The sequence below is a fragment of the Podarcis liolepis genome (assembly GCF_965112155.1).
Source record: "Podarcis liolepis genome assembly, chromosome: W".
Taxonomy (NCBI): Eukaryota; Metazoa; Chordata; class Lepidosauria; order Squamata; family Lacertidae; genus Podarcis; species Podarcis liolepis.
Window position 1 is genome coordinate 34,761,288 of NC_139568.1, and position 25,306 is coordinate 34,786,593.

General features: G+C 47.9%; 1 protein-coding gene across 1 annotated transcript in view; it reads right to left on the reverse strand.

Moving 5' to 3' along the window:
* LOC310697843 (putative helicase senataxin) overlaps window positions 1-22,278 on the reverse strand; it is a gene marked incomplete at its 3' end in the record, with an annotated part of 174,631 nt that extends 152,353 nt beyond the window's left edge. The window contains exon 1 of the mRNA XM_083484467.1: window positions 22,139-22,278. The remainder of the gene's footprint in view (window positions 1-22,138) is intronic.
* Window positions 22,279-25,306: the final 3,028 nt, after the last annotated feature.

The window sequence follows — 25,306 nt, forward strand, 5'->3', positions numbered from 1 at the left end:
GAAACAAGGTAACAATTTGCTGAAACTTTTATTGTAAAGAATGCAGGGTGAGGGAGATGTGGGGAAGTCCAATTGGTTATGAAAAAATGTTCTGGAAAGATGGATTTCTTTTTCTTTTTCTACTTTTTCTTCTTTTTCTGTTATCTCTGTTAACATCTGTACCTGGAAAAAAGCAATAAAAACATTTATAAAAAAAATAAAAAACAAAACATTGGTTAGGACCAGATCTAAAATGGCTGTTCCTCTTGTTGCTTCTCCCACTTTCTGGACAATGAAGTTGTCTGCAAGGCCAGTGAGCAATCTGTTTGACCTTATGCTCTTGGCTGAGTTTGACATCCAAGAAATATCCGGGTAATTGAAGTCCCCCATTACTACTATCTCCCTTCCTTTTGCATGCTTGGCCATCTGTTCCAGGAAGGCATCATCTATGTCCTCCGTTTGGCTTGGGGATCTATAGTAAACTCCCACAATGAGGTCTCTGTTATTCTTCTCTCCCTTAATTTTGACCCAAATGCTCTCACTTTGGCTTTGAGGTTCTAAATCTTGGATCTCTTCACAGGTATACACATCCCTGACATATAACGCCACTCCTCCTCCTTTCTTGTCTGGTCTGTTTCTCTGAAATAGATTGTATCCCCCCATTATTACATTCCAATCGTGGGACTTATCCCACCAGGTTTCAGTGATGCCTATTATGTCATATTTAGTTTGCTGTACCAAGAGCTCAAGCTCATCTTGTTTATTTCCCATGCTTTGCGCATTAGTGTACAGACATTGAAGTCCATTAATCATTCCCCCGTGTCTCTTATTTAAGGATTTTTTCCTCCCACCACTAGGTCTGCGTGCTGTTTGCTCCATTTGGTCTATGACATTTGGATGATCATCTTCATCAATTGATAGACTCCTACCTTCAGGAGCACTGTCTCCCTCCCCCACATTAGTCAGTTTAAAGCCCTCCTGATGAGGTTTCTGAGATTTTTGGCAAAAACATTCCTCCCAACCGTTGTGAGGTGCAGCCCATCGCTTGCCAGAAGTCCATCTTCAAGAAACTGCAGTCTGTGATCTAAGAATCCAAACCGTTCCTGTTTACACCATTTGTGAAGCCAGCTGTTTACTTCCACTATTTTTCCCTCTCTCCCTGGGCCACGTCGTTCAACTGGGAGGACAGATGAGATGACAATTTGTGCATTTAGTTGCTTCAATTTCCTGCCCAGAGCCTTGTAGTCTCTTTGGATCTTCTGGAGGCTATTGCTTGCAGTGTCATTGGTTCCCACATGAACCAAGAGGAAGGGGTATTTGTCAGTGGGTTTTATGATTCCTTGCAGTCCTTCAGTTACATCTTGGATCTTAGCCCCGGGGAGACAGCACACTTCCCGAGACATCTTGTCAGGCCCACAGATGTTAATGTTTAATAGGTTATTGTATTTTAATGTTTTGTTGGAACCCACCCAGAGTGGCTGTGGGGACCCAGCCAGATGGGCGGGGTATAAATAATAAATTATTATTATTATTATTACAAATGAAAGTCAGCACACCAGTGGCTGCTAAAACCAAGGATTAAGATCGGAATTGTGGAATTTGGACTAATTAAGAGAATTGGAGCAGGACCAAGGATTAACATCAACTCCAGATAACCGGAACACGGGAAGTCATCCAAAAACATTGAATTCGGAATTGATTAATTGGCTTTTTTGAGTGTATGTGATTTGGCATGATTTGATATTGTATTGATGTGGCCTCCATTGGATTGTTATTAATGATTTTTTAAAAAAAAATATATAGGTACATTTACTGGGGAGGAAGCCCTCCTGAACACAGTGTGAAAACATATATAGAAATGATCTGCGAGGTGGTATAAGGGGAGAAAAACTGAGGCATGTGTGAGGCAGGAGCACAGGAAATGGAGGCAGCAATGAGAAGCAGGTGGGGCGAGGGAGGGACTTCATCCAGGCACGATGAGGAGCCGCATCTCTGCCAAGGGAAGGCAGGATCAGGACCAGAAACAGCATCAGCTGCACGGCTCCCTTTGACAGGGAGGAAGGGAATGGACCTTGCGAGATACATACAGGCACCTCAAAAGTGGTGGGTTTCTGAGTCCTCTGCCAAGTGGGTCTTAGTTCATTCATCTTCACAGACAATACTGAGCTGCAAATGTCTTGGAGGAGGAAGGGAAGGAGCCCTGCCTGCAATGAGCCCACCACATGTAAAAACAAAATAGTGCTTTCTTTGGCAAGTGTCAGAAAAAGGTGAAGAATTTCATCAGGCCACAGAAGTTTGGGTCTCTCAGACTTGCAAATGTCTTTATTTAATGCACTCACGGCAACCTTTGTAGCTTGTGCACTTCTGCCTTAAGGCAGCCTTCCTCCAGGCAGGACACTGGCTGGTGAGTATTGTGCTCCCAAGCAGCTGGGTGGCAGCAGGCTGGGGATTCTGCCTCAAGGCATGGCACACTTCCTGGCAGAAGTGAAGCATACCTTTGCTCCTGCTATCTCAGGGCACTGATAGGTAATGGGCAACCAAGGAGTTATCTTAATATCATTCAGGAACTAGTATTACATCTCAGCTTTTACTCCTCTCTTTTCAGTGTTTTTAAAATCCTTCAAGTTATCTTGGTGCTATAGGAGCTGGCCAGAGAAGGTCACCTCCCCCCACAGCAAGCCTAAACCTCAGGAAAGTGGGTCAAACTGTGGCACAGTGGGAAGCCACAGCATGGGCTCTTCCCTGGCCTTTCTGGGGTGAAGTGGGAAGGAGCATTGCTGCTGTGTCTCTCACACCTCCAAGGTTTGAACCCAGCCTAAGTGGTGGAGAAAATAGAACATAAGAAGAGCCTGTTGGCTCAGGCTAAGTACCCACCGAGTCCAGCATCCTGTTCTCACAGTTGAAGAATGCCAATGGAAGAGTGTGGTAGATCACTGCCAGTTTTTGATAATGGATGGTAGATGTAGATCACAGGCTACTTGAAGTTGGACATGCCTGCCATATATCAACAAGCACCATAATAGCAGCGTTCAAAATTAGCCGGGCGCCAGTCGCATTTTGCAACTGGCAACCGGCCTTTTGTGACTGGATGGAGATGTCCGGGCGCCACCCTTGGGGCCTAGTATCTCCACCTGCCTGGCTACAGTCAGCTGGTTTGCCGGGCACCACAGCAGCAAAATATGCAAGATGCCTCTTTTCTCTGATGCAGCGCCTCTGGGAGAATCAGGTGTTTTGTGGGTTAGCGTGGCTGCACAAGACTCTGCAGACCACCTGATTCTATGTCTTGGTTAATTAACAGAGTATTGTGTTTGTAATATTTTTATCTCTTGTTCTAACTCTATTACCTGATTTCTTACTAATCTCTTTCTTTCTTTTTGTTAGTTCCTTTAAAATACCTTGAATAATTGCCTCTCTTATTTTTTGGTATGCATTCTGTTGGATCATATATCCCCTTCATGACCACCGTGCCTGTGTCCCACACCACATTTGCATCTACGTCTTTGTTGAGTTCAAATTGTTATCTTAGAATCGCCTTCCCTTTGGTTACTACTTCTGAATTATTTAATACAGCCTCATTTATTCACCATCTGTAACCTTTTTGCTTCTTCCCCAATATTCCTGAAACCAAATCAGGTGTTCTGCGGGGTGGCACGGCAGTAAAAATTAAAAAAAAATGGCACCTAGACATTTTGTTTTGGCACCCACAACCTAGGTCCCAGAAGCCACATGGCTCCTAGCTTTCCTATCCCAGTTTCTAACACTGTTGCTGGGACTCCAGTATCCATTAGCCCCAGTCAGCATGGCCAATGGTAGGAAAGGGCTGTATCTCAGTGGTTAGAGCACATGCTTTGCATGCAGAAGGTCCCAGGTTCAATCTCCAACATCTCCAGGTAAAACTGCCAGGTAACCCTGCCTGAAACCCTGAAGAGCTGCTGCCAGTCAGTGTAGACAATACTTGGCTAGATGGACCAAAGGTCTGATTCAGTATAAGACAGCTTCCTAGGTTTCCTATGGTGGGAGTTGTAGTCCAGGAAGGGTTATGGGTTAGTGAACCCTGCACTATGACGACCACAGGATGTTTATTTTTTACAAGCACATATATATATATATAATTATATATCAATGGAAAGATAATTTTACGAAGAATGTAATACAAGAAACTTTGTTCAATTATCTGTATTCTATCAAAGGTTATAGCCAAATAACCAGAAAAAGGAAGCACAACTTGCTTAGGTTGATATGCTGTAGCTTTCCTTCATTGGAAGGTAGCCAATGAGCATGAGTGTTTAGATAGCATCAACAGTGTCTCCGAAAAATTTTACACATCACTTGGGAAGACAGGAGAACTAATATCAGTGTACTGGAAGAAGCAAAGATCACCAGTCTTGAAGCAATGATTCTTCAACATCAACTTCGTTGGACTGGTCATGTTGTGTGGATGCTTGATTATCGTCTTCCAAAGCAACTACTCTATTCTGAACTTAAAAATGGAAAGCGTAATGCTGGTGGTCAACAAAAGAGGTTTGAAGACTGTCTCAAGGCAAATCTTTAAAAATGTAGTATAAACGCAGACATCTGGTAAACACTGGCCTGCAAGCGCTCCAATTGGAGAACAGCCTTTACCAAAGGTGTCCTGGGCTTTGAAGACACTCAAACTCAGGACGCAAGGGAGAAACGTGCTAAGAGGAAGGCACACTTGGCAAATCCACACTGTGATCAACTCCCGCCCGGAAACCAGTGTCCCCACTGTGGAAGGACTTATGGGTCCAGAATTGGCTTCCATAGTCACTTACGGACTCATTGTTAAATCCGTGTTTATGGAAGATAATCTTACTCGGCTACGAGTGATTGCCAAAGAAGAAGGAGGAGGAGGATTCAGCTATTGATGTTATGTACTGGAGCTGAGAGGAGGACATTTGTCAGTGTTTTTATGTGATTGCTATCAAGTTGATTATTTTTGTGTGTGTTCTTTCATTTAGTGAGCTTGTAAAATGTAATAAAATTAAAGGAATGGCACAAAGAGTTGACTGGTCACCCAGAAAGTGATGTAAAATAGTACTATCAAGTGAACAGTTATGAAGAAATTAGAATAAAAAATGGTGAAAACTTAACCAAAGGTGGCATTCCTACATTTTTGATGAGGTGTAAGGAGACTTAGACAAGGAGAAGGGGACGACAGAGGACGAGATGGTTGGATGGTGTTCTCGAAGCTACCAGCATGAGTTTGACCAAACTGCGGGAGGCAGTGGAGGACAGAAGTGCCTGGAGTGCTCTGGTCCATGGGGTCACGAAGAGTCGGACACGACTAAACGACTAAACAACAAGAAGGAGACTTAGTCACTACAAAATCAGACTGGTAAAGGCAGGAAAAGGTGCACAACAGCAAGTGACGATAGAAGAACTGAGAGACTGTACCTACGTGACAGAAGAAAATCATCTGGGTGTATACAAGATGACATGGCGCAACGTAATGTGAAGTTGACTGCTAGTACTGTTCAGCGCAGATTGAAGGAATTCTTAGATAACCTCTTAGATAAGGTGATTGATTTATTGCTCAGATTGGCGTCCGGCCCGCTTCGGCTGTGCACCCCCTCGGCCAGGCCTCGGACTTCAAAGGCCACATTCCGATGCTCTGAGCAAACGCAGAGTTAAGCAGCAGCGGTTAGAGAAAGCTGTAAGCTTAAGTGCTTTCTTCAGTGTGCTAAATAAAGTCCACGCAGGATCTTAGCAGCTAAAAGCAGTTTTATTTACAGCAGACTATCCATTGTCGAACAGCATCGTGAAAACACGTCCACTCTCCTCAAAAGCGAAAGTAGAGAGAAACAAAGACTTGAGAGACTCAGAAATGACACAGTCTCCCTCCTCCCAACAGTAGGCAGGGCGTACACTCTGAGCTGTTTAACCCTGTAAGCTCAGGTTCTCTTCACACCCCCTCTCGTCCTGCGCTACTGTGGGGAAAGTATGTACAGAACTTACCCCCAACTCCAAACCACCACAAAACTCCCCATGACGCTGGAAGCTTAAAGGTTTGGTAAATCCATCGGCCAAGTTATTGTGACTGGCACAATACTTCAACCGGATCAAACCTGACTGAACACTCTGACACACATTTTGGAAACGTATGTCCAGATGCTTGGTTCTGGCCTTAAATTGCGCAGACTCAGCCAATTTCAAACAAGGTTGATTGTCTTCCCAAACCGTGATGGGCAAGCTACAATCTCCATAGATCTCTTGCACCAAGCATCTATAGAACTCTAGTTCCCGGCACAAATCTGACAGTGCACTGAATTCAGCCTCAGTAGAAGACAGCGCAATGAGACTTTGCTTCCGGGACTTCCACCCAATTAGTGACTTCCCAAACTTTACCACCAACCCAGACACAGACTTGCGGTCCTGCAAATTCGCCCAGTCACTGTCCGCATAGCATGTGAGCTTCGACTCACCTTCAGCTGGCAGCTTAAGACAGAAGTCTTTGGTATGCTGCAGGTAGCGCAGTACCCGCTTGATACCGTGCCAAGCACTCACACTGGGCTTTGACGCTTCCCTACTTAGCAGGTTGGTAGCAAAGGCAATGTCTGGTCTGCTCCATTGGGATAGATACAACAGACTACCTAGAGCTGACTGAAAGAGCTCAGCATTCTCGAACTCGGCACTATCTGCTTGCTGGCTCTCTTTCACGAAGTTCGTCTCCATGGGTGTCCGAACTCCTGCACAATCGGACATTCTGAACTTCTCAAGCAACTGCTCAATCTTGCCTTTCTGACTGAGCAAGAAGCTACCATCCTCAGTTCTCGCTATCTGGACGCCTAGGTAGATCTTTACTGCACCCAGGTTCTTGAGCTGAAACCGCTTCCCAAGCTCTTTGGCAAACTTCTGCACCTGTTTGTCTGCCTTTCCAATGTGGATGATGTCATCAACATAAAACAAAACCAGTTCCTGTGAGTCTCCTGATCCTCTAAGGAACAGGCAACTGTCAGCAAGACTCTTCCTGAAACCTAGCTTCTCCAAAGCTTCATTCAGGCACAAGTTCCAATTCCTGGCCGACTGCTTCAGGCCGTAAATTGACTTGTGAAGTTTCCACACAGTACCTTGCTCATTGCCCTCAAACCCTGGAGGAGGAAGCATGTACAAATCCTCCTGGAGGTCTGAGTTCAAGTAAGCAACATCCACATCAAAGTGATGCACCAGCAACCCTCTTTGTGCAGCAATGGCCAAGAGCAAACGTAGAGATTCACTCCTACAGGTGGGAGCATAAACTTCCGTATAATGCAACCCCCTGCGCTGCGTGAATCCTCTCGCCACTAATCTGGCCTTATACTGCGGTTCTCCTGTCGCTGTGGGCTTAAGTCGGTAAACCCAGCGGCTACCCACGGCCTTTTTGCCCACCGGCAACTTCGTGAGGGAGAACACACCTAGAGACTCCATTGAGTTCATTTCCTTCTGCATCGCCTCATGCCATTTTCTGGCTTCTTCCTGAGGCAGTTTCTGAACATCTTCAAAACTCTCGGGTTCACACTGTGCCATTCCGACCCACACGCTAGTGACGGCAAACCTATCAGGAGGTTTCCCCTTGGTCGTCCGAGCTGATCGACGCAGCACTACTTCAGGAACCCCCTCTGACCCACTAGGGCCAGCCAGAACGTCCTTGGCATCAGAGAGCTCCCCCTCTGACTTACTGCGCCTTCTGGACTTCTCAGCCGAACCTGTGGGGGAAGATGGAGCACTGCGTTGCTCAATCTTCACAGCCTTGGGAGAAGTTCTCCCCTCTGCCTGCACTGGGTCTGGACTCTGAGCCTCAGTAGCAGGTTCAACCTCTTCCTCTTCTTCATCAGCAGAGTCAAGCAGACTCTCTGACAGGATGTCAGGATTCCCATGTATCCTTGCCCAGCCACTCTGCTCACAGAATTCAGCACTGTTGCTGAGCAGAATCCTGGACTGATTCCCTGACGGATACGCAAACCTCCACCCCTTGGTCCCTGGCTCATACCCACAAAAAATCATCTTCTGGGACTTGGGTTCACCTTTCTTGCGTTTGGCTTTTGGTATCAAAACCCACGCTTCACAACCGAATACACGGAAGTAGTGCAGTTTCGGTTGCTTTCCATGCAGCAAAAAGTATGGGGTGTCACCTACCACTGAATTGAACAACCTGTTCAAAACAAAGTTGGCCGTTCGCCAAGCCTCCCCCCAAAAATGCTGTGGGAGCCCGGCATCAAACAAAAGAGCTGTGGACATCTCCCCTAGAGTCCTGTTCCGTCTTTCTGCAATCCTATTCTGTTGGGGACTGTGCGGAGAAGTCAACCTGTGTTGAATCCCCTTTTTGCGGAAGAAACTTTGCAGTGCAGACCCGGTGAACTCCCCACCGCGATCGCTCTGAAAGTTTTGCACCCGTGTGGAAAACTGCAGTTCCACAGCCGCAATCCAGTCTTTGATTAGCGGTGCAGCTTCACTTTTGTGTCCGATCGTGAAGGTCCAGGAGTTGCGCGTATGGTCATCAATCAGAACCAGCGCATATTTGGCTCCTCCCATACTGGTCACAGACATCGGCCCACACAAATCTGCATGAATTAACTGAAAAGCCCTAGTGGTCACCCTCTCAGACCTAGGGTATGTGCACGTTTTCACCTTTGCGGACTTGCACGCTCTGCAATCTAGAAACTTAGCACATGATTTCATTTTGCACCCTTGCGTACACTCTGGGATCTTTTTCACTGACCCCCAGGACACGTGTGCCATGCGTCTGTGCCAGAGGTGAGCACACGCATCATGAACTGGAACGTTGGCACACTGTGCTTGAGCCTCCTCCGTGTCACCTGGACCTGCAAAAGCAGCATTCAATACAAACAACCTGTCTTTACATTCAACACTAACTAGGTGCTGTCCATTCTTAGAAATAGAGCACTTATTGTCTTCAAAACACACTCTGTAGTTCTCAGCAAGAAGTGCGCTGACAGACAGCAATGCGCAGGACAGTCCTGGAACAACAAAAGCCTGGATTGAATCCTGTAAGAAAGAACAAAACAGTGAGCCAGTCTGCGTGAGTGGGTGTCGAGTCCCATCTGCTAAACAGACAGTCTTCCCAGAAGTTACAGAGGTGCAGTTCTCCAGAAATCCTGCAGATGGCACGAGATGATGGGAAGCTCCACTGTCTATGACGAAAGTCAGCACAGCATCCTGTTGACAACTCTTGACTGTAGCCATAGATGCTGCCAAATGTTTATGTTCAGTGTCTCCGCCAGCTGCCTTCGGCTTGCCTTTCCCACACTTTGAAGAAGAGCCCTTTATCTGGTTGCTACGGGAGACGGCCTTCGGCTGTTCCTGTGCCTCCACTGGACATTCTCTCACCAGATGGGAGGGGGAGCCACAGCGATAACAGCGACGTGTAGCAAAAGCTCTCACAGCTCCCTCTTCAGCCATTTCTGCGTTCCCAGCACCCCCACCTTTGGGTGCACAGCCTGGGCCTGCACGCTCCCCAGCACTCTGGTTGTAGGCCTCAACATCACACGGCCCCTCGGAGACAAAGCAGCTACTCCCAGCTGTAACTTCAGGAACATGGCCAGCAGCCCCCTCTGGGCTCTCAGCTTCCTCCCTGCTCTCGGCTTTCTCCCGGCCCTGGGCTCCTGCTGAGCTTTCACACAGACTCCTCAGCACCTGCCAGGCGGCCTGAGCAGACTCAACGCCCTCCAGGTGGGGCAACAGCATAGCGTCCACGCTTGCTCTCAACATGCAGAGCTCTCTTTGCATTCTCTGCTCTCTATCTTCCAGCAAAGCAGCCTCCAGGTCTGCTGCGCCATCTTCAGCAGCAACAGGCATGGGTGGGGCCGGCTCCTTCTGGGCTATACTCCAGAGCCCTGTGGCCAAAAACCACCCCCTTACTCTTCTAACCCAGATTTCCCAGGACTGGGTTGTGAGTTTTTCAAATGGGACATCATAAAAGTCCTGGAGCTCAGCCATCTCCTCCCCCAGTGCTCCCATTGGGGCTTTGAAGTACTCACGCGTACCAGCCAGCTTCAGAGGATAGGCTTCCGGCGTCCCTTTGCAGCACACAGCTTGCAGCACACAGCTTGCAGTCAGCCTCCCTGCTTTCTCCCAGGCAGAGCCTCAAAGCAGGACGTTTTCCTCCGGCAGCAAAAAACAGCAGCTTCTCAACTTCACAGCCTTTACACACAGCACTTCAAAGCTTTCTCTAATTGCAGTAACTGACGTCCATAACCTCTTAGATAAGGTGATTGATTTATTGCTCAGATTGGCGTCCGGCCCGCTTCGGCTGTGCACCCCCTCGGCCAGGCCTCGGACTTCAAAGGCCACATTCCGATGCTCTGAGCAAACGCAGAGTTAAGCAGCAGCGGTTAGAGAAAGCTGTAAGCTTAAGTGCTTTCTTCAGTGTGCTAAATAAAGTCCACGCAGGATCTTAGCAGCTAAAAGCAGTTTTATTTACAGCAGACTATCCATTGTCGAACAGCATCGTGAAAACACGTCCACTCTCCTCAAAAGCGAAAGTAGAGAGAAACAAAGACTTGAGAGACTCAGAAATGACGCAGTCTCCCTCCTCCCAACAGTAGGCAGGGCGTACACTCTGAGCTGTTTAACCCTGTAAGCTCAGGTTCTCTTCACAGGAATATGGTCTAAATGCTAGAATTCCATGGAATAATAATAATAATTTATTATTTCTACCCCGCCCATCTGGCTGGGTTTCCCCAGATACTCAGGGAGGCTTCCAACAAAAGATTAAAAATACATTAAAACATCAGTTATTAAAAACTTCCCTAAACAGGGCTGCCTTCAGGTGTCTTCTAAATGTCAGATAGTTGTTTATTTCTTTGACATCTGATGGGAGGGCGTTCCACAGGGCGGGCGCCACTACCAAGAAGGCCCTCTGCCTAGTTCCCTGTAACTTGGCTTCTCACAGTGAGGGAACTGCCAGAAGGCCCTCTGGGCTGGACCTCAGTGTCCGGGCAGAACGATGGGGGTGGAGACGCTCCTTCAGGTATCCTGGACCGAGGCCATTTAGGGCTTTCAAGGTCAGCACCAACACTTTGAATTGTGCTTGGAAACGTACTGGGAGCCAGTGTAGGTCTTTCAAGACTGGTGTTATGTGGTCTCGGCGGCCGCTCCCTGTCACCATTGTTTTTTAAAAAGGCATTGTTATCTCTCAAACAAAGGTTGAAAAGATTAAACTGGGCTAAAACCCATGTTAACTGGACAGCGGAACAATGGGACAGTGCTATTTGGAGTGATGAAACCAAAATCTCTTTGCTTAGTAGTGATGGCATGAAATATGTGAGAAGAATCAGAGGAGATTTACATCCTACTTGCATTACACCTACCATGAAACACCCAGTTAGTGTTATGATCTGGGGTTGTGTGACAGCAAAAGGTGTGAGCAGAATTTGCATCATTAATGGGAATGTAAATACACCAAAATACATAGCCTAGAGACCTTAACCCAGGGCTCAGCAAACTTTTTCAGCAGGTGGCCGGTCCACTGTCCCTCAGACCTTGTGGGGGGCCGGACTATATTTTGAAAAAAAGGAATTAATGCATTCCTATGCCCCACAAATAACCCAGAGATGCATTTAAAATAAAAGCACACATTCTACTCATGTAAAAACACAAGGCAGGCCCCACAAATAACCCAGAGATGGATTTGACCTGACTTGTATAACAGAGACTTGGTTGGATGAAGCAGATGGGCCTGTTCTTGCCGCTGCTTGTCCACCAGGTTTCTCTTACGCACAGCAACCCAGGCCTTGTGGGCGGGGAGGGGGGGTTGCAGTGATTTTTAGGAAGTCATTAGTTTGCACCAGGCGTCCTATTGGGAAGACCCAGTTCTCTGAGTGCATGTTCTGGAAGTTGGGCAATAGGGGCAGTACAGGATTCCTTTTGGTGTACCGACCTCCCCGCTGCACCAAGGATTCCCTGCCCGAGCTGCTTCAGGTCATGGCGGATATGCTCCTGGAGACACCTAGCTTGGTTGTCCTGGGGGATTTTAACATCCATGCCGACATGACCTTACAAGGGGCCGCTCGGGACTTCGTGGAAAGCATGGCCTCCATGGGGCTGTCCCTGAATAAGTTTGGCCCAACCCATAGCCGCGGACATGCCTTGGACCTGGTGTTTACCTCCATGGATGTTGGTGTTCTGACACTAAGTAAAAGCAAAACAAAAGAAGTGCCATGGTCAGATCACTTCCTGGTGCAACTGGACTTCTCTGCGACCCATCCCCTCTGCAGGGAGGTGGGACCGATTCGGATGGTCCGCCCCGCCACTTAATGGATCCAAATGGTTTCCAGAGAGTGGTAGGGGATGCTTTATCCCATGTTGATGGCCTTTCAGCTGATTCCCTGGTGGCCCGCTGGAATGTGGAGTTAACCAGGGCTATTGACTGTTTGGCTCCGAAGCGCCCTCTCCGATTGCATGGAGCCCGGACAGCCCCGTGGTTTTCCACGGATCTGAGGGCAATGAAACAATCGTTGAGACGGCTAGAGCGCCGGTGGCAGATGACCCATTCTGAAGCTGACCAGACACAGGTTAGAGCTCAGTGTCGAGCCTACCAAGTGGCGGTAGCGACGGCGAAGAAGGCTTTCTTCGCTGCCTCTATTGCATCTGCAGAAAACAGCAGCAGGAGACTCTTTCAGGTGGTCCGCAGTTTAGCGGAACCACCTGCTACATCGGGGCCCAGTACGGGCCACATGATCTCCTGCAATGATTTTGCAAAGTTTTTTGCAGATAAAGTCGCTCAGATTCGGGAAGAGGTAGACGCCACCGTGGGAGCAGGGCCGGGGCGGGAGAGTGCTAGAGTCCTGTCTAGTCAAATTGCGTGGGATCAATTCCAATCTGTTACCTCCGAGGATGTGGACAGGCTGCTTGGACGAGTGAAACCAACCACCTGTCTCCTTGATCCTTGCCCATCCTGGCTTATAAAAGCTAGCCGGGAAGGACTGGGCGATGGGCTTCGTGGGGTGGAGAATGCTTCCCTCCGTGAGGGAGCCTTCCCAGACCCGCTGAAAGAGGCGGTTATTAAACCGCTTCTTAAAAAACCATCTTTAGATGCAGCCACGATGGCCAACTATCGCCCAGTCTCAAATCTTCCATTCTTGGGCAAGGTGATTGAGCGAGTGGTTGCTGAACAACTCCAGGCACGCCTGGAAGAAGCGGACCATTTGGATCCCTTCCAATCGGGATTCAGGCCTCATCACGGGACTGAAACTGCCTTGGTCGCACTGGTTGATGATCTCCGGCGGGCTAGGGACAAAGGTGAGAGCTGTTTCCTAGTTCTGCTGGATCTCTCAGCGGCGTTTGATACCATCGACCATAACATCCTTCTGGACCGTCTTGAGGGGCTGGGAGCTGGGGGCACTGTCATACAGTGGTTCCGCTCCTTCCTCCTGGGCCGTGTTCAGAAAGTGGTGGTGGGGGATGAGTGTTCAGACCCCTGGGCTCTCACTTGTGGGGTGCCTCAGGGTTCTGTCCTCTCCCCCATGCTTTTCAACATCTACATGCAGCCGCTGGGAGAGATCATCAGGGGGTTTGGGCTGGGTGTTCATCAGTATGCAGATGATACCCAGCTCTACCTTTCTTTCAAATCAGAACCAGTGAAGGCGGTGACAGTCCTGTGTGAGTGTCTGGAAGCGGTTGGAGGATGGATAGCGGCAAACAGATTGAGATTGAATCCTGACAAGACAGAAGTACTGTTTCTGGGGGACAGGAGGCGGGCAGGTGTGGGGGATTCCCTGGTCCTGAATGGGGTAACCATGCCCCTGAAGGACCAGGTGCGCAGCCTGGGAGTCATTTTGGACTCACAGCTGTCCATGGAGGCACAGGTTAAATCCGTGTCCAGGGCAGCTGTGTACCAGCTCCATCTGGTACGCAGGCTGAGACCCTATCTGCCCGCGGACTGCCTCGCCAGAGTGGTGCATGGTCTGGTTATCTCCCGCTTGGACTACTGCAATGCGCTCTACGTGGGGCTACCTTTGAAGGTGAACTGGAAACTACAACTAATCCAGAATGCAGCAGCCAGACTGGTGACTGGGAACGGCCGCCGAGACCATATAACACCGGTGTTGAAAGACCTACATTGGCTCCCAGTACGTTTCCGAGCACAATTCAAAGTGTTGGTGCTGACCTTTAAAGCCCTAAACGGCCTCGGTCCAGTATACCTGAAGGAGCGTCTCCACCTCCATCGTTCTACCCGGACACTGAGGTCCAGCACCGAGGGCCTTCTGGCGGTTCCCTCACTGCGAGAAGCCAAGTTACAGGGAACCAGGCAGAGGGCCTTCTCGGTAGTGGCGCCCTCCCTGTGGAACGCCCTCCCACCAGATGTCAAAGAGAACAACTACCACCAGACTTTTAGAAGACATCTGAAGGCAGCCCTGTTTAGGGAAGCTTTTAATGTTTGATGTATCATAGTATTTTAATATTCTTTTGGAAGCCGCCCAGAGTGGCTGGGGAAACCCAGCCAGATGGGCGGGGTATAAATAATTATTTATTATTATTATTATTATTAATTTAAATAAAAGGACACATTCTACTCATGTAAAAACATGCTGATTCCCGGACCACCCGCGGGCCAGATTTAGAAGGTGATTGGGCCGGATCTGGCCCCCGGGCCTTAGTTTGCCTACCCATGCCTTAACCCAATCCAAAATCTATGGAGCCGACTAAAGAACCTTGTTAGTCAGAAGCAACTCAGCAATAAAACCCAATTAATAGAGGCAATAATTCAATCTGGGTTTCACATTATTATAACTGCAGAACTAAAGAAACTTGGTCCACTCCATGGGAAGGCGTTGTAAGACCGTAATTAAAGCTAAAGGTTACCCAACTAAGTATTAACTGACATGGTGAGAATTTTTGTATATCTCATTTTTTCTATGTGTTTCATGTTTCTTCTTGATGACTGCTGTTGTAATAAATAATCCTTCATAAAATTTATTGCATTACCTTCTTCATTAAATTATCTTTCCATTGATATATAATTTTATGGTATTACTCCAAAAAATAGTGGTGTTATGAGCCATCAAACCTCGGAGATACACTTTTTCCAAAAGGTTTCCACAATTTTGGCCACTAGTGTATACAGAGTGCCTCCTACATTCCTCACAGAAAGTAAACTTTTCATTCAAGAAAAGCTTGCTTTGCTGTGTGTAACTATGAATTTCACATTGGGCAGCATGGGCACCACAGAGTGCAGACATCATATGGGGACAGATAAAGGGAGAGCAGCATTAAAGAAAAGAAAACCAGATTCTGTAAGTGAGAGCAAGTAACGTAACGGGGAGACTTGTTTGGAACAAACAGTGACTGATTCCCTACACCGGCAAGCAAGCACCATCTCGTAGCAAAGTGATTGGAAGACCCAGCCCCAGAAATCTTTTTGTCTTTGCAGACAAGTTATTTATGATTTACTGTACAGAGAACACAGACAGGCAAAGCAGCAAAAGCTTCCCACAAAGGTGATAAAGGATTTGCCCATCTGCCACACACCTTTGCTTTGGGCAGTGTACAGAGAAGAGGCAACATGCAGAGCATCCCAGAATGGCTTCCCAGAGCCCATCACCAAGAGTATCCTGCTACTGCTGCCACTGTCCACTCCACACCTGCTCTTTCAATCTTCCAGGGGTCATCCAGATGGTGAACACAGGAGCAGCCACCTCACTGCTTCACCGGAATTTTATAGGTGCCACAGTAACACTCACTTGCCTTGTATGGAGGCAGTGGCCCCCTTTTTCTCCCAGAGTCCCACACCAACATTTGGAAGGCATTCTGCTTCCCACGTAGGGGACTTGAGAGGGTGGTGAAGGGGAGGGGGAGAGACATGCTCTGCTGCTATGGGGGTAGTTAGGAGGGTCAGAGCCCAGACAGAGGCTGGTGGGAATGCAGTAGCAGAGGAAGATACGCAGAGGCAGCGGGGAGCAACCTAGAAACCAAGTCAGGACTGGGGCTCAATTTCATATACTTGTCTGTTTGGAAGTATAAGTGACAGAGAGGACATAGGAAGTTGCCTTGTGCTGCTGAGGACCATTGGCCCAACTTTCTCAGTATTGCATACCCTTGCACACCCTTCAAGTATCCCTATTTTCCAGGGAGAGTCCCAGAATTACGAAAGCCATCCTGGCTTCTGATTTGATCTGGGAATGTCCCTGTTTCCCCGTGTCAGTGCTGCCGCCACCAAACTCAGGGAGGAGCCGGCACTTGTCCTGAGCTGCGGCGGTGAGGGAGCATCCTGTGGACTCTCCATGGCCATTGCCGCCGCCGCCACCAACCCCCTCCCTTGGGTAGCTCATAGCGGCTGCTGGAGAACGGGTGAGGATGTGGAATGTTGGAGGGCAGAGTATTAGCTACACTGAACCACTTCCCTGAGGGCACCACTGAAAACTACAAAGGCTTACATCTCCAGAAGCACTGATGTCCATATCACATTCACTTGGGTATCACTCATTGGAGCCAACTCCTTGGGGTCGAGGTACATTCGGCCCAGGGTTCAAAACGAACACGTGCTTTTTGCAATTCAATAGCGCCACCTTGCAACCAAGTTTAGATTTCCTGTTGCAATGTTGCGACTAAAATCTCCAGCAAGGGCAACATCCCTAAGAGCAAGGACAAAAGCTGAAAACCTGTTACCAGGTTGTTGAGCTTAAGGCACTCTGCAAGAAGCCTTTAGATACGCAGGAAGAAGAAATCTGATTCCATTCTGCTACTGTTTGCAAGAGCTGCAAAGCAAATTGTCTGCTGGTCTGCTGTAGAAAAAACAGCAGAGCAGCTGGTTTTTTCAGCCCACCCCCACACCTCCCCTCCCCTCCAGAGCTACTTGTGTTTAAGCAATGACCTTGGTGAGATAAAGAGCTCAGCCAAGAACAGCAAAGCCAGAGGAACAGAGGCTCCGTCTCCATAGCAACAAGACCAGATTTACATACCTCACAGAAAAAGGGGACTATGACTCAGTTGAGGGAGTCAGTAAGTAGACTTACAAGACTCTCCCCAGACTTCAAAAAAGATCCAGAATAAACGGTCCTTAGAACAGAAGATGGACCAACAAAACAAAGATGCTGCAGATAGTGTGGAAGCTATGGGACTTAGGGAAAACTTCCCACTGACAGGCACAAAGGCTCATAACGTAGTATCATGCTGCTCCTTTGCCTCTATGCTGACCTTGGAATCCTCACACATGTTCATCAGTGGATGAACCATCAGAAAGACTTGATCCACTAATTCAACTTGGCTCAGATAGAGAGCATTTATTAAGAGAGACTCTGAATACAGTCCCGGATGAACATCAGACAGACCATAATGGTGACATGAAAGAACTTACACCACATATGCATACAGGCTGTGTGGACTATGAAGTAGACCTGTGCACGTTATACAAATCACACCACAGCAGCGAGCATCAGGAATCTGCAAACCTTAAATATCTGGCACAAGAACTTCTAGAGAATGGTGAGCAAGAAACTGCTGTGCAAATATTTCCTGCTCGGCAAGAACAGCTACATGGCCAAAAGAAAAACTTGCATCTACCTGATGTTTCTTCTCAGGAGACTCTTCAAGAGTTCGACCTTCCAATATTATTAAAAGAGTCAGAGCAATTAAATAAAGATGTTCCAATTGAAGGATTTTACAAAAGCCAATCATTTTGTCAAATGAGATAACCCGCATAGAGACCCCAATGGAATGACTATTATTGTTATTCATTCATCCAAGGTCCATGGACTGTTACAACAGTTAAAACACAATTATTTAAAAGGAATTTGAAACAATTTACTGTCACAGAAATAAGGTGGCTTCTAAAAATATGCCCAAGCAGGCAAATGCATAATTTTGCAGCCAGCCAACCCTTGTTGATTTTTTTTTTTGGGGGGGGGGTGGAGGCAACCAGATGGGGAGAAATGGATTCAAGTCCCTTTTTAACTTTAAAAATTCAGAGTAACCCTGGATCGGTCACTGTTTCTGAGACCAGTCAATCTCACAGAGCTGTTTGGTGGATAAAAAGTGGGGTGAGGAGGGAATAAACCTTCACCAGCACTAGGTACTACCTTTGCTAAGATTGGTGGTGGGGCTAACCCCCCCCCCATGTTTTATTCAAGTAGACGCCCTTGCATGCTTAAGTTACAGTATAAAAAACCCCAATTGTGCAACGATACAATATAGCTCTGTATTTAGGATACTATCTGTCAGAGCTGCTTGGAGATCCTAGCTCACAGAGGATCACGCTAGCCAGCGATCATTAAGTAAAAGTCTTTATTGAGTTACAGTTTCCATTCTCACGCTGCTGCGCGCAACTCTACGTCTAGTAGCTAGATCGGCGAAGCTCCGTCTGAGTCTCCGCCCCGTGTGCACCAACTTAATATCCTAGCCCGGCTCCACCTTTTCCGCCTGACTGTCCTCCTCTGGGTCCCTCTACCCCCCGGGGTCTCTTCCTTCCGGGATTCTTCTGACGCTGACCCCCCGGACCCTCCTGTCTCCTTGCGCCGGGCTTTAGGACCTGGCTCCCTTTCCGGGCTGCTTACTGCGCCACCTTCCTCTGCATTTGAACTTGGCGCGCGCGCCCAACCTTCCATTTTCCGCTTAACCGTTTCTTCGCTCCCCGATGGAGGTGTGGCCACTCCTGACTCGTGCCCTCCCTCCTGTGGTGAGCTGCCAGCGCTTGCCCCCTGGCTCCTTTCCTCTTCCCTGCTCTCTGGCGGTGACGCTGGTCCCGATTTCCAACTGCTCTCCTCTGAGTCCCCTCTGGCTCTATCTTCCTGGGGTGCCCCCCTAGACTCCCCCCTTGCCCTGGCCACTGGTGCTCCTTTCTGTGAATCCTCTGATTCACTGGAAAGACTCGGAGATCTCGGGTCGTCGTCATCACTCATCTTTTCTTCTGCCTCCTCCCCTTCGCTCTCTGTTTCCTCCCTTGCCCTTGCCTCTGCTCCTAAACCCCTGACACTATCTAAAACGCTCCCCACTCCAATCCCCAGCAAGTGACAGGGTCATAGCCTGTCCCATCAGGCTCTCCTTTAAACCAATTCAGACCACTGTTTACACAGACTAGCATCAACCATCCAGAGTTTCACACAGAGGACATTTCCAGGGCCACCTGGAGATGCTGGGGATTTAAACTGGGACCTTCTGCATGTGAAATACTGTATATGCTCTACCAGGAAATTATTTCAGCCTAGGTGGTTGCAGTGGGGATGGGGGTGGGGAAATATAAATGGGCAGTTCTCTGGTGGGTTGAAGTATGTGTCATAGGAGGTCAAACACACAAGACCCCTCTCCTGTGTGTGTGCAGATCAAGAAGGAAAGTCACATATTTGGGGGCTCTCCCCAGGTGTGTATTAGAAGGGAAGCAGCAAGTGCATGGGGTGTTGTTGTTTTTGTGTGTGTGTGCGCGGGCGCAAGAGAGATAAAAAAAATGGCGGGGAGACTCTTCTGTGCTGTTTAGTGGGGAAAACAATCATATGGGAAGAAAATGCAGAAAGGGGGGCTCCTGTGTGCCTGCTGTGAGGGGGAAACTGAGTTGCATGGAGAACAAATGAGGTGAGAAAATATGTCCGTTGAGGGCATGGGCGTAGCCTGTTGGGATATGAGTACTACGCAGCTGCGAACAAGCAGTTCGATGTTTACATCTCATGATGGGTCTAACCGTGGGACAGGATGTTCCAAGCAATTCTCAGGGATTTGTTCTCTGTCTAATATGCGACCTTCCTGTTGTTTGTGTCGAGGAAGTCTAGCGCAGTTGCTCGGAGGAGACTGAGTAAGCAGACATGCTTTTTGTACAGTGTACAGTCATGAATAAAGTAGAGATGAAATAGTCTACTTTCTGACTGTTTTCTTTCTCCTGCTGCTATGCAAGGGGGAAGGGGGTGTGCACCTTTCATCAGGGAGGTGTCACCTATCAAGATCTCCCTGGTCTGCCGGGATGCCAGCCAGGGTAGGTCACCGGCAAACAGGCCCCAACAAGCCTGGGAAGATGAGCCAGCCTTCCCAAGGGGGCCAGTTTCCAACAAGTGGTAGCACGTGGATGGTCGAGGCAACAAGGCACAGCTAAGGGGGGCAGCTGTCCCCCTAAATCAAGTAAGTCCATACAAAATACTTAGATGAGGTTCCGCGCCCCCCCCCCATAAATCCTGGCTACGCCCATGGTGAGGGGCAAAAAGTCAAACACATGCAGTGGGGGGACGGGGTCTCTGCGTGTCCGTCAGGAGTAGAGATGTAAAATTTCCGGAAATTTTGAAGCCACGAGAAAAAAACGTTTCCCCTCTGTTTTTTCCCGGGGGGGAAATGGAAATTTTGGAAAAATTGAAAAAAAGGTCAGTGTGGAGTAGTTTTACAAATTGCATAAAACACAGTGTAGATAAAAGTATTATGCTTGCAATAAAACAGGTAACCAACCCCTTTTCCTCAAAAGCAACAAAAAAAGCAAGAAACCATCAACATTAAAAATAATCAGATTTGCCCCTTAGAACCAACAGCAAATAAATTTAAGGTCCACCTCAGTATTTAAGCTCCATAGAAGGTCTACCCTTTGAGTAGTGCTTAAAAAAATAATCCAAAACAAAATCCAAAACAAAAACAAAACCAGAAGAAACAACATATACAGTTTATTCTATCTCATTTTTTGAACTACTGCTATCATTTTCCATTTCTTCTTCCTCTTCCTCTTTGTCATTTTTCTCATGGACTTCTAAAAAAAGGCTTTGGGGAAAAATGGGGGGACACCTGTTTTTCCCCGTTTCCCCCCAGGTCTTTCAATCTCTACTTGACCACAGGCAGCGCAAAGCATAAGGCAATTTTTCTGCATGCCAGGCCAAGAAGTAACCAACATCCAGTTACTGAATAGTATGTTGCACTACGGCTTAAACTCTGAAAGGAAAAGGCGTTTTTGTGGTTTTTTTATTGAATTTGTTATTATATATTATAAACCGGATGCGGGTGGCACTGTGGGTTAAACCACAGAGCCTAGGACTTGCCGATCAGAAGGTCGGTGGTTCAAATCCCCGCGACGGGGTGAGCTCCTGTTGCTCGGTCCCTGCTCCTGCCCACCTAGCAGTTTGAAAGAACGTCAAAGTGCAAGTACAGTGGTACCTTGGGTTAAGTACTTAATTTGTTCCAGAGGTCTGTTCTTAACCTGAAACTGTTCTTAATCTGAGGTACCACTTTAGCCAATGGGGCCTCCTGCTGCTGCCGCACCGCCGGAGCACGATTTCTGTTCTCATCCCACTCAGCAAAGTTCTTAACCCGAGGTACTATTTCTGGGTTAGCGGAGATCAATAGGTACTGCTCCGGCGGGAAGGTAAACGGCATTTCCGTGCGCTGCTCTGGTTCGCCAGAAGCGGCTTACTCATGCTGGCCACATGTCCCGGAAGCTGTAAAGCGAGATGAGCGCCACAACCCCAGAGTCGTCTACGACTGGACCTAATGGTCAGGGGTCCCTTTACCTTTATTATAAACTGCATGATGGTAAGAGAGCTTTCTAAACAGTTTACAAAAATATACAACGGAATATTAAAATGATTGATAAAACACAGTTAAAAGCAGGTATTTAAGAGTATTCAAAAGATCTTTAAAGTCAGCAGTGGTAAATGACATGCAGCTTCTACGTGTTCAGATGGGCTGGCCCTAACGAAAATGTTTTGAGCAGCACCCAGAAAGAGTACAGTGAGAGCACCTGCCTGGTGTCAGTTGGCACGGGGCACCAAAGTGTGGGTGCTGGAAGGCCTGGGGGGTGGGATAATTGGGGGGAGGGAACAGTTTTTTTCAGTCCCCCCCCCCAAGCCATTTTTTTTCAGGAAAAAATTGGGGGGGAAGAGTGTGTGGAATATTCAACCTATATCAAACTTTTTTTTCCATTTTTCCGGAAAAAGCGGCTTTGGGAAAAAACAGAAAATACCTGGGGGTTTTCCCCATTCCCCCCCCCAGGCCTTCCCATCTCTAGTCAGGAGAGAAACAGCCATATATAAGGAGAGCACCCCTCTCCTGGCATGGGGGAGAGGAGAAGCAAAGGCACCTTCTGGGATGTGATAGAAATGACGGGAGAGGAAGAAAAAAAAAAGTTGTGAGGAGTAGCTGAGAGAGAAGGAGAATAGAAGCACCAGCACCCCATAACAATAATTCATGATAATTAACTGTTGTTATGATGATGATTTTTTTGTACTCCCCCTTCACCACCGCCCCTTACCTGCTTCTCCGGGCAGGAGTCTCCGAGGCAGTCAGCTGCGCTCTCTCACTCCTTCCCAACCCTCACACCGCCAGCCCGTTCTCCTGTTCTGGGGCTTTGCCTCGCTCCCTCCAGGCATTTCCGGTCGGAGTGGCCCATCCCACTCCGCAACAGAAAATACTCATCCTAGGAGGTGGCCCCGCTCTCCTTCTGTCCCGCCTCTGACCGGAAAGAGTAAATTTTAGACCAGTATTAGGAAGAACCCCGGAGCCACTTCCGGCTCTGCTTCCCGCTTCTCGGTCTCCTTACGGACTCTGCATAGACTTAGAAATGTATGATTGTTCTCATTCTAGAGACGAGACTTCCGAGTTATCTAGGAAATGCCTTGCTCACACACTGCGGCTGCGCGATATGATTAGACTGAGGCAGAAGTAAAGCGAGGCGGGAATACGGGACTTGAGCACGGCGGTGATTGGGCGGCAGAGTCCTCACAGGAAAAGGGTAAAAGGCGGATCCAGCTGATTTTAAACGGATCCTCATGAATTCATATGATTTTTTCATTCAAATTAAATAAAAACACCATGATACTGTAGGCCATGTCTTACTCTGTAGGGGGACTGGGTTAAAGGCGGATCTACACGGATCCTCCACTTTTTAAAAAATAACTCCAACAAATCCAGTGTCAAATCACACCTGGATACAGACTGGACTATAAAAAACGTGGATCCAACACTTTGCAGCACCACAAAAACATGGATCCACAGCATGGATCCTCATGAATTCATATGATTTTTATATTGAAACAAAATAAAAACAACATGATACTCCAGACCACATCTTAGTCTGTAGGCAGAACCAAACAAATCACGCATCCACTGTTTCAATGGCGCAAAAACATGGTTAAAAAACACGGATCCTCATGGTTTTTGCACTAGATCAGCTCGAAGTCACCATCAGATCAAACATCATGGCCATGGGCACATCCTGCACCAGAAAAAACTCAGATCCACAACTTCCTCGCCACTCCATAGCCCAAAAACGTGGTTTCGAAGCATAGATCCTCATGGATCCTCACGCTTTTTGCACTGGGCCACCCATAACTCACCGTAAAAATCACACGTCATAGCCAGGGGCACAGCCTGTACCACAAAAAACTAGGAATCCACCACTTCCTTGTCATACTGTGGGCCAAAAACATGTTTTTGAAGCACGTATCCCCATGGATCCTCACGCTTTTTACATTGGGCCAACCCAAACTCACCGTCAAATCACACATCATAGCCAGGGGCACAGCCTTCACCACAAAAAACAAGAATCTACGGCTTCCTGGCCAAACCATGGCCCAAAAAACGTGGTTTCGAAGCATGGATCCTCATACATCCTCATGTTTTTTGCATTGGGGCCCCCATAACTCACCGTCAAAACACACATCATAGCGAGGGGCACAGCCTGCACCACAAAAAACTCAGATCCATGACTTCCTTGCCATTTTAGGCGCAAAAACGTGGATTCAAAGAACGGATCCTCATGGATCCTCACGCTTTTTTCATTGGGACACCCCTACCTCACCATCAAATCACACATCATAGCCAGGAGGGGCATAGCCTGCACCACAGAAAACTCGGATTCATGGCTTCCTGGCTACTCTATGGCCCAAAAACGTGGTTTCGAAGCACGGACCCTCATGGATCATCTTGTTTTTTGCATTGCCCACCCCAAACCCACGGTCAAATCACACATTGTAGTCAGGGGCACAGCCTGCACCACAAAAATCTAGTATCCACCGCTTCCTGATCATACCATGGCCCAAAAACCTGTTCTTGAAGCACGTATCCTCATGGATGATCTTCCTTTTTGCATTGGCCACCCCAACTCACCGTGAAATCACACATCGGAAAACTCAGATCCACGGCTTCTTGGCCATTCTAGGCCCATAAACATGGTTTTGAAGAACGTATTCTCATGGATCCGCATTGAGCCTCAGGTTTTTTGCATTGGGCCCCCCAAACTCACCATCAAATCACACATCATAGCCAGGGGCACAGCCTGCACCAGAAAAAACAAGGATCTACAGCTTCCTGGCCAAACCATGGCCCAAAAAACATGGTTTCGAAGCATGGATCCTCATACATCCTCATGTTTTTTGCATCGGGCCCCGCATAACTCACTGCCAGATCACACATCGTAGCCAGGAGACATCCTGCACCACAAAAAACAAGGATCTACAGCTTCCTGGCTAAACCATGGCCCAAAAACATGGTTTCCTCATGCTTTTTGAACTGGGTCAAACCAAACTCACCGTCAAATCATACATACAGCCTGCACCACAAAAATCCAGAAATCTACCACTTCCACGGCTTCCTAGCCGCTCCATGGCCCAAAAACGGGGTTTCGAAGCACTGATCCTCATGGATCCTCACGCTTTCTGCATTGGGCCTACCCAACTCACCGTCAAATCACAAATCATAGCCAGGGGCAGAGCCTATACCACAAAAAACATGGATCTACAGCTTCCTGGTGATACCGTGGCCCAAAAACATGTTTTTGAAGCACGTATCCTCATGAATCCTCACGCTTTTTACATTGGGCCAACCCAAACTCACCGTCGAATTACACATGATAGCTAGGGGCACATGATAGCTAACCGGCCCTTCTAGACCCAAAGACGGGGTTTCGAAGCATGGCTCCTCATGGATCCTCACACTTTTTGCATTGGGTCACCCCTGACTCACCGTCAAATCACACATCATAGTCATGCGCACAGCCTGCACCACAAAAAAACCGGATCCACGACTTCCTAGCCGCTCTATGGCCCAAAAACGGGGTTTCGAAGCACGGATCCTCATGGATCCTCACTCTTTTTGCATTGGGCCATTCCAAACTCTATGTCAAATCACACGTCACAGCCAGGGGCACAGCCTGCACCACAAAAATCTATGATCCACTGCTTCCTGGCTGCTCCATGGCCCAAAAATGTGGCCGTTATAGACCCAAAAACGTTGTTTCTAAGCACGGATCCGCATTGATCCTCATGTTTTTTGCATTGGGGCAACCCAAACTCACCGTCAAATTACACATGATAGCTAGGGGCACAGCCTGCACCAGAAAAAACACAGATCCATGGCTTCTTGGCCGTTCTAGACCCAAAAAGGGGGTTTTGAAGCACAGCTCCTCATGGATCCTCATGCT